This window comes from Aphelocoma coerulescens, chromosome 2 (assembly GCF_041296385.1).
Source record: "Aphelocoma coerulescens isolate FSJ_1873_10779 chromosome 2, UR_Acoe_1.0, whole genome shotgun sequence".
Classification (NCBI taxonomy): domain Eukaryota; kingdom Metazoa; phylum Chordata; class Aves; order Passeriformes; family Corvidae; genus Aphelocoma; species Aphelocoma coerulescens.
This window is the reverse complement of record NC_091015.1, coordinates 114,459,530-114,467,232: the sequence shown is the minus strand read 5'-3', so window position 1 is coordinate 114,467,232 and position 7,703 is coordinate 114,459,530. Positions and strand designations below refer to the sequence as shown.

At 41.6% G+C, this 7,703-nt stretch overlaps 1 long non-coding RNA gene across 1 annotated transcript; it reads left to right on the top strand.

Annotated features, from left to right (window-relative positions):
• The first annotated feature begins 3,322 nt into the window (after positions 1-3,322).
• Positions 3,323-6,324, top strand: LOC138105874 (uncharacterized). Its single transcript, XR_011148757.1, has 3 exons — positions 3,323-3,541; positions 4,582-4,625; positions 6,034-6,324. It is a non-coding gene; the product is annotated as an uncharacterized lncRNA (long non-coding RNA).
• The last annotated feature ends 1,379 nt before the right edge of the window (positions 6,325-7,703 follow it).

Genomic DNA, 7,703 nt, shown 5'->3' with positions numbered 1-7,703 from the left:
CTATAAACTGGGGGGATTTGGCAGGGAGCCACCAATCAGTGCTTGGGGATGGACTGGTATTGATAAGTGGGTAGTGAGCATCATTTGTCTTTCTTGGGTTTTATCCTCTCTCACTCTCTCTTTTTCATTACAGCTATTATTGTTCTTACTATTATCACTAGTATTATTAGTATATTTTATTTTGTTTGAATTATTAAACCGTTCTTACCTCAACCCACAAATTTTACTTTTTTTTCCAATCCTACTCCCCACTGGGAGGTGGGTGTGTGTGAGCCAGCAGCTGCATAGCACTTAGTTGATAGCTGGGGTTAAGCCACAACAGGGCAGCATATCGATCTTTCCACTGATGCAATTTCCACTACCAAGTTGAGCCAGCTGGCTGATTTAGGCCCATTTTTGATCACTTAAGTGTCCATGAATCAGCTGGTTAATTATTACCACTGCCAACACTACCCATTTTGCTAGTGGGCTGTATAGCTGTAAGCAATTAGAGAGGATGTTCAGGCAGAGTATGATCTTCCCTAGAATGAACTCATGTTTTGTGGAAGCTCTGTGCCAGTTTTTTTCTTCTGCATTCCCATTTCGTATAATTCTTGAGCTCAAAGGATGTCCAAACTATAGGCTCTATTCATCTTTTTCATTATAGCCTTGCCAGTGACCAGCACCCTGGAAAGTGTCTTGTGTAGTTTATGGGAATGTAATGATATTTTAAAAAGCCACAGTATTTTATCCTGACGGTGTTGGTTCTCTGTGTTGTGAAATTTTGCTGTTGGTCTGCTCAGTATTATTAAACAACGCTCAATTCTTTTATGCTCTGGAAGGGACAGTAAATGGGTTTATTTTTTTAGTATCTTGAATTGCTATAAGAAGTGGGGTTAAGTCCAGTCTGAGAGAACATTCATTCACTGTACTCTCATGTGTTAAGTTCACAACTGTGAAGGACATCTGTGCTACTTAAAATTAATAGCTGTTGTTACCTTAAAATAAGGTAGGCAGTTTCCTCCATGTTATTCCCTCCTGAGGCCAGAATTTTCCCATATTTGTTCATATGATAGTAAAAATCCATCAAAGTTAATTTCAAATATAGTGCTGCTTTTTTTGCTGCCCTCTTTTACATGCCAAGCCTTCTTGCAGAATTCTATCAGTTTCTTTTACAGGATTTATTCTCCCAAATATACTTGAGAAGGTGGTTTTAATGTTCCATACTAAAAATCATTATTTTTCTGAGGCCACTTTCCCTATCCTGATATTGCCAGAGAGAGATACACAAAAGCATTATATAATTTAATATAATAACTGATCTGGATAGTCCTTCTCCTTCCATTACACCAATCATCTGAGCTCAGCAACCATCAGAGAAATGCTGGTGGTCTTAAACATGAACTGCTATGTTTTTCCAGTTGACAGCTTTTGAGTGGAGGCACAGTTGGCCCAATACCTCTTTTTCTGGGCTGAGTTTTTGCATGCAAAGCAACAAATGCAACCTGTGGTTGAAGAGTAATGTAACCATTCTTAGTCAGTTATTTCATCCTTACGCAAACATCTTTCAACACTGCTGTTCTGTACAAGACGACACTTGGATGGTTTCAAACAGATCTGTTATTGTCATTCTGATTATGGCATAGCCAAGGGCTTTGATCAGCACAGTAGGCAAAAAGGCTGCTGGCAGAATGGAAGAGTCATTTTTTTAAAAAAATGTTCCAAAAATAAAAGGCTGCGAATCCAAATTTAATCTTCTAAGCCCTGAGCTCCCCTCAATAACTCCCAGTTATGACCACACATCTTGAAGAAATAACATTACATATTAACAGAGGAACCAGGAATACGATCATATTCCATTTGTAAATAATCTTACACCTTGCAGTCCTATTCCCACCTTTAAATCTCTACTGAGTTGCAGAGTGCAAAGAAGAAAAGGCACAGCAACACAGTGCCTCCTCTTGTGTGCTTGCTTGTTAGAACAGGGCTCATTCCTTGGCTGTGGCACAAATGAAAACGTGCCCTTAAGCTCCCTCTTCTAATTTTGCTACTGGTTTACCTCAAGAGGAGCTGTGTAAGAATGGAGGGGAAAGCTCCTTTGCAATCATACACTGAATATGGGAAGTGCCTGTAAAACAGTGAAGATCTGGGCGAGTGCAGACTGTGGGATGATGCAGTGTGACCCCAAGCAGGGAGTGGAAGACAACTTGTTCCTGCTAAACCCTGCACATATTAAACATCTTCTGGTGTGCCCATGTGTGTTAAACCACCATCAAACTCCTCGAGAAGAAAAGGATGTCATCATGTAATTCTGCCCATATCCTAAACCAGCATCTGGCCCCGATAATGAAAACATTTGCCCACCGGGAGCTACAGAGTGGCTTTTCCTGCTGGGTCTTGAATTGAGGCTAGAGCAAAGACATACTGCTGTGGGAGCAGAGCTGAGGAGTTTCTGCTACAAGTTGCCTGCTGTTTCTCCAGGGTAAGCAGGATCAAGCCCTAGTCCCAGTGGAAGAAAGGTAGTGGGGCTTCTCTTATGGTGGGTCTGCCCAATTACATGAGACAGAACAGCAGCTTCTGTATAATCAGCTCTCCCACGAGCCACTACGCTATTTGTCAAGCTTTTTCTCTTGGCTTTATTCTGCCTGTGACCACATGTCACTTGCTGTTGAAAGAAAAAGCCATGCAGTCCTTTTCCTGGGACAGAGACTACTCCTGCAATGCCCCACAGCCTGTTTGCTGCTGCAGAAAGCCCTCCCTGACTCAGTGACTTAGCAGCAGCCAGGGCTTTGCTGGTGACTCCTCACATGCCAGCTACTCCCTGCATCTGCCTCAGGAATTGTGAAACAACAGTGTCAAGTTAAAATAACCTCTGCTCAGTCCCCAAATCCACATGGAGGAAATTGGGAGAGGCAGCCTGGCCTGTGGAATGTGCCCATGGCATGTGCTTATATTTGCTAGCATGACAACAGTCCTGAAGAGGCTTTGAAACACTTTGGGGGCAGTGAGGGAAGAGGCATTCACACTTGTGCTGCTCCTGCACTTTTTTGGTCAAGAAAGATTTCACCACACAAAATAGCAGGAGAAAGCACTGGTCCTTTCAAGCATTTTTGCAATACATTCATGTGATTCTTAGTGAGAAGAGGACTCTTCTTTTTACTTGACCTGTTGTGCCCCATTGCATTGCATGTGACTTTGCTGATGAGCACAAGGAGCGCCTCTTGTGAGCTGGCAAGCAGCCCGATGTTGTGGCTTGAAAATCTTCACAGGTGTCTTCACACTCCTCCTTTCCCTTCCTCCATCTGCACGAGGGGAATAAGGCCAGGGAGGGAGGGAGGTGGAAATGACCAAGGAGAAGAGAGGAAGCACAGCTGAAGAAAGCAGAGCTGGAAGACTGGCATGGGAAAGGGGAATGTGAAGGCAGAAATAGGAGGGTCAAACAGAAGGGTTTTGAGAAAGGAGAAAGGAAGGAGGTAGAAATAAGAAGTTATCCTTTCTAGTCTGCATGTTCCCCAGGCCAGGAACTATGCCTGCCTCTGTGACTGCATGCTGTCCTTCTCAGGTACTCTGAGCACTGCTGTGTCAATTAGACTTCTGAGCATGGTGGTGGGAACTAGGGGGCTGAGGGGTGCAGCAGTACTTGGTAGCTTCTCTTTGCTAGAGACAGGGTGATATGCAGATGCTATGCAAGTCCTTTGCATTGCTTGACCTGTTGAGAGCTTTCTCTCAGGTGAAGCTGTTGCCTACAGCTAAGGTATGGAAAGACAGTATGAGTGTGTCTTTTGGAAAGAGAGCTTAATAATGATAGAGGAAAGGAAAATATATATCATAAAATGAGATAATAATGTGTGTCACAGAACACCTTAAAAATCCTGTGCTGAGCTGCTAATGGCACTGTTGTTCTGAGGAGGGTTCATGACCTTTACTGATTACAGGCTTCCTCCTCAGCCTTCTTCCCAAATTTATGTATATGCTCCTGCTCTGTATTCAGCAAGCTGAATGAATGAATGGATGAATGAACAAATGAATGAAAAAAATAGTTAATATGTGGCATGAAATGCTAACCGAAAACGTTCATAAATGGATTCCAGTCTATAACTGTCCAATTAAGAAACTGTAGCAGCTTTACAAACCAAGTGATACTAGACTTGGGCAAGCCAAGTGATCAAAGGTACAGCCAAGCCATAGTGAAACAAGCCAAAAATGAGACATCAGCCAACAAAGCTGACTAAATATGTCAAGTATGAAAAAAAGAAAATACATAATATATATGCAAGATCACTGTGGCTGCCAGGAAATGGTGCCAAAATATCCCTGCTGGCTTTGGTTCCCTTGGCTTAGATCTACATGTGGATGCTGAGCTGGGCCCAAATGAGGCATCAAGCATGAGCCTGGCCTGCTCCTTCATTGGCTCAACAGCTCATCCTTGACATAGTGCGTAAGCTGGGTTTACTATGGAGATTTGCTTGTCCATAGGGAAAAAAGCAGAAAAGTCTGACCTGATCTCCCCTCATTGCCCCTGAAATGAGGCTACCTTTCAAGGTTTCATCAAGATCACTCCCACTGATGTTATAACACTAATTTCTGTTTCTGGTTTTTCAGCTGTGATCTGATACCTGAGAGGCAATGCTCCTGAAAGAAGCCAGGTCTGCTTTCATTTGCTGTTCTTTCTCCCCTGCACAAAACATGATAGATTTAGAGAGGTGTGGAATGTATGGTGAATGCTTCCAAGGGCTGAACATACTCCAATTATCATATTGATGCAAAGGCATTTCATTAGTGTTTTTAATTTCTTCAATGAGATTCTTCATCAAGGTTTGTAGATGGCAGTAGGTTGGTTTTCTTTGAGGTATTTTGCTCAAATACTTATGCATTAGGGCATGTGTTTTTCTCTACAAAAACAGGGATCTTCTGCAGGGTCAACCTGCAGTGAAAGGTGGTAGCTAGATGCCATTCTCCAATGATTTGGGTCAAGGATTCTGGAGGTACTCAGGGTATTTGATTCCTGTATACAAAACTATTGAGCAGGTCCTTAACCACAAATACCAACAAGTAAAGAAATTTCCTATATATCAACAGTAAAGCTGAAAAGCAACAATACAGTATGTTAACTTTTGATATTTACTTGTCTCTGGAGTCTCTCAGCTTTGTGCTCCTTACATTTACAAAGGCTTTTGGCAAGAGAGACTAGTGACTTAAAAGTAGATAAGAAGAGTAAAAAAATATCTGAATCAGCAGTGGAAAGCTCTATGGAGTGTTTCCATTGCCACCAGTGACTTTTTGGACCAAGGCTTTCCTGAATTAGAAGTTAGTCAGAGACACAATGTTTGGCTCAGAATACACACTTTAAAAAAAAAAAAAGGTATTCATTCAGATTTGATGCTGATATGCAAAGCAAATGCTAAAATTATTAGGATTACTTATGTGATAATTGTTTTCCTTCAGGGCAAAACAGTAATTTGAAGAAACCAGAACCATGACTGATCTTTTGGTTTGTAGTTACCTTTATAGATGCACAATTGCATATTTGGCTCTGGCAATTGAAATTGTTCTATTTGCTTTTCTTTGTGCATGTTGTCTGTAATTACTACATCTGAGCACAGAAGACTCTATGTTGTTGTTCTGTGAGACCAAAAGGATGAGGGAGCCTGTGGTTTAGTTGCTGGATAATTTCAAAGGCATTTTGAATACAACAAAATTCCTAAGGAATTGCCCGCTTTGTTGAGTTACTTTTATTATATTTCTTCTCTCTCTCTCTCTCTCCCCTTTTTTTTTTTTTAAATGTGTTCCTAAGGGTGTGGAGTGGGAGGAGAGATGACAAGACCATATTGGCTTATTTACTACTCACAGAGGAGTTCAAGCATTTCTCTGCCTGCTCTAAGTATTGGGGAATGTTGCTAACAATTGTAAATAATTTTATGCTTATTTTGCAATGTGCTTGAACTGCATGACTTAAACCCATGGTTGTTTTGCTATTGTCATGAGTGGATGGAAACTGAGATCTTAAACAAAACTGTGATACTGAAGTGTACTTCTGCTTTCTTAAATCTGCAGATAGATTCATTGGTACTCTCCTCTGATTTTTGGAAAACAATGGGCTGGATGAGAAGGACTGGTCAAGACACGAAGATTATGACCGGGGATGGACAATTCAGCACGATTGTATCATATTTTCCTTTCCCCTGTACAAATGACAGAGAACTTTGTTCTATGATTTGTCTCTGCACGAAATACTCATAGCATACAGTAAATTTCTCCATTGGAATACTTACTCATATATTTTGATTTTTATTTGTTTAATTGAAAGGTCCCTTTACAGCTTTCTGGCATAGTAAAACAACTCCAACACAGACATAATTTTCAAGGACTCCTGTCTGATGTCTAGACTTCTATCATATATACACACACACACATTCTTGCATATAAGAGAAGTGCTATGGGCTACAACCTTGCCCATTTGGCAGAAGAGGACTCTTTTCCATAAACTAAGGGTTACATGTGCTGCTTTCAGCCAGAGGAATAAACTCCCTCAGGAACTGAGGTCCTGCACAGACTTAGCACTGAGTGCCTGCCTGCTGCAAGTGCAAAGTGACTTCTTCAGCCTTGTCTTCTGTAGTACAGATAAATATCAACATACATAACCAAAATTTAAAGTAACCCCTCAAAAAAAATACAATCCAACAAACTTCACTGCTTGTGCCTGTCTTCCCTGAGGAACGGTGAACAAACAGATGGCATGGGCCAAATCTTAGTCACATGGGAAGATTTCAGAAACTGGTCAAAAGCCATGGTGAAGTGCAATATCGAGGCATGAATACAACAGGAGAAAATATTCCCTGCTGCTGCTTGCTGACAGTAAGCTAAACTTTTGCTTAGGACTTAGGGCTTTCTTTGCCAGAATCTCCCTCTTAAATCCTAATAATTTTGGTTACATACTTAATTTTCTTATACACACCTCTCCTCTGGCTTCATGACGGTCAAATGGGATATGAATGAGGGCAAGGGCACACCCCAAGTTTTCTCCTTTAAACCATGAGAATCTGGTCCCAGAACTGAGTTAAACTGAGTCTGACATGAGCCTCATTAACCTTGCTATTAGTCATGAGCAATTCCATGGGATCAGTTGTGGTTGTTGTTTCTTCAAGAAATTAGTTTCTACAGAAGAATTTTTACTTTCTCTTACCTCTTCACCTGGACCTTACTTTGAGGGACACCATACCTGAAGGAAGCAAGGAAAGGGAGATGAACAATCTAGAGCTATCATACTTCCATTTTTACCATGCATTTTGTCTCCCCTGATATTTCGTCAGGATTTTCAGAGGATTTTCAGGAGCATTCAAAATTCTGAGGAGACATTTGAAAACCCTGAGACAACAGAGAGAAAGACGTGATAAAGGGAAGTGCAGCACAGCCACAGACTGCATTTATTTCTCCCTGAAGGCAGTGGCAGGTGGAGAGCCCCAGGCAGAAGGAGCTGGGTGGAGATGCTCTAGAAAATAAGCCAGGGGATGAGTGAGGCTGGGTGCCAGCCTTCTCCACAGCCAGAGACAGGGGAAACACCTCGAGGGAAAGCTGGGATTTTTCCCTGTGTTGTACCTCAGTAGTATCTGTCTCTGTCTTATCAGTGAAGCTTCAAATAGCTTATCTTTTGCCTGCATACATATGTGTTTTTCCTCCTTGCCAGCCCAACATTTCTTCATTTGAACGTGTGAATAATAATCCCC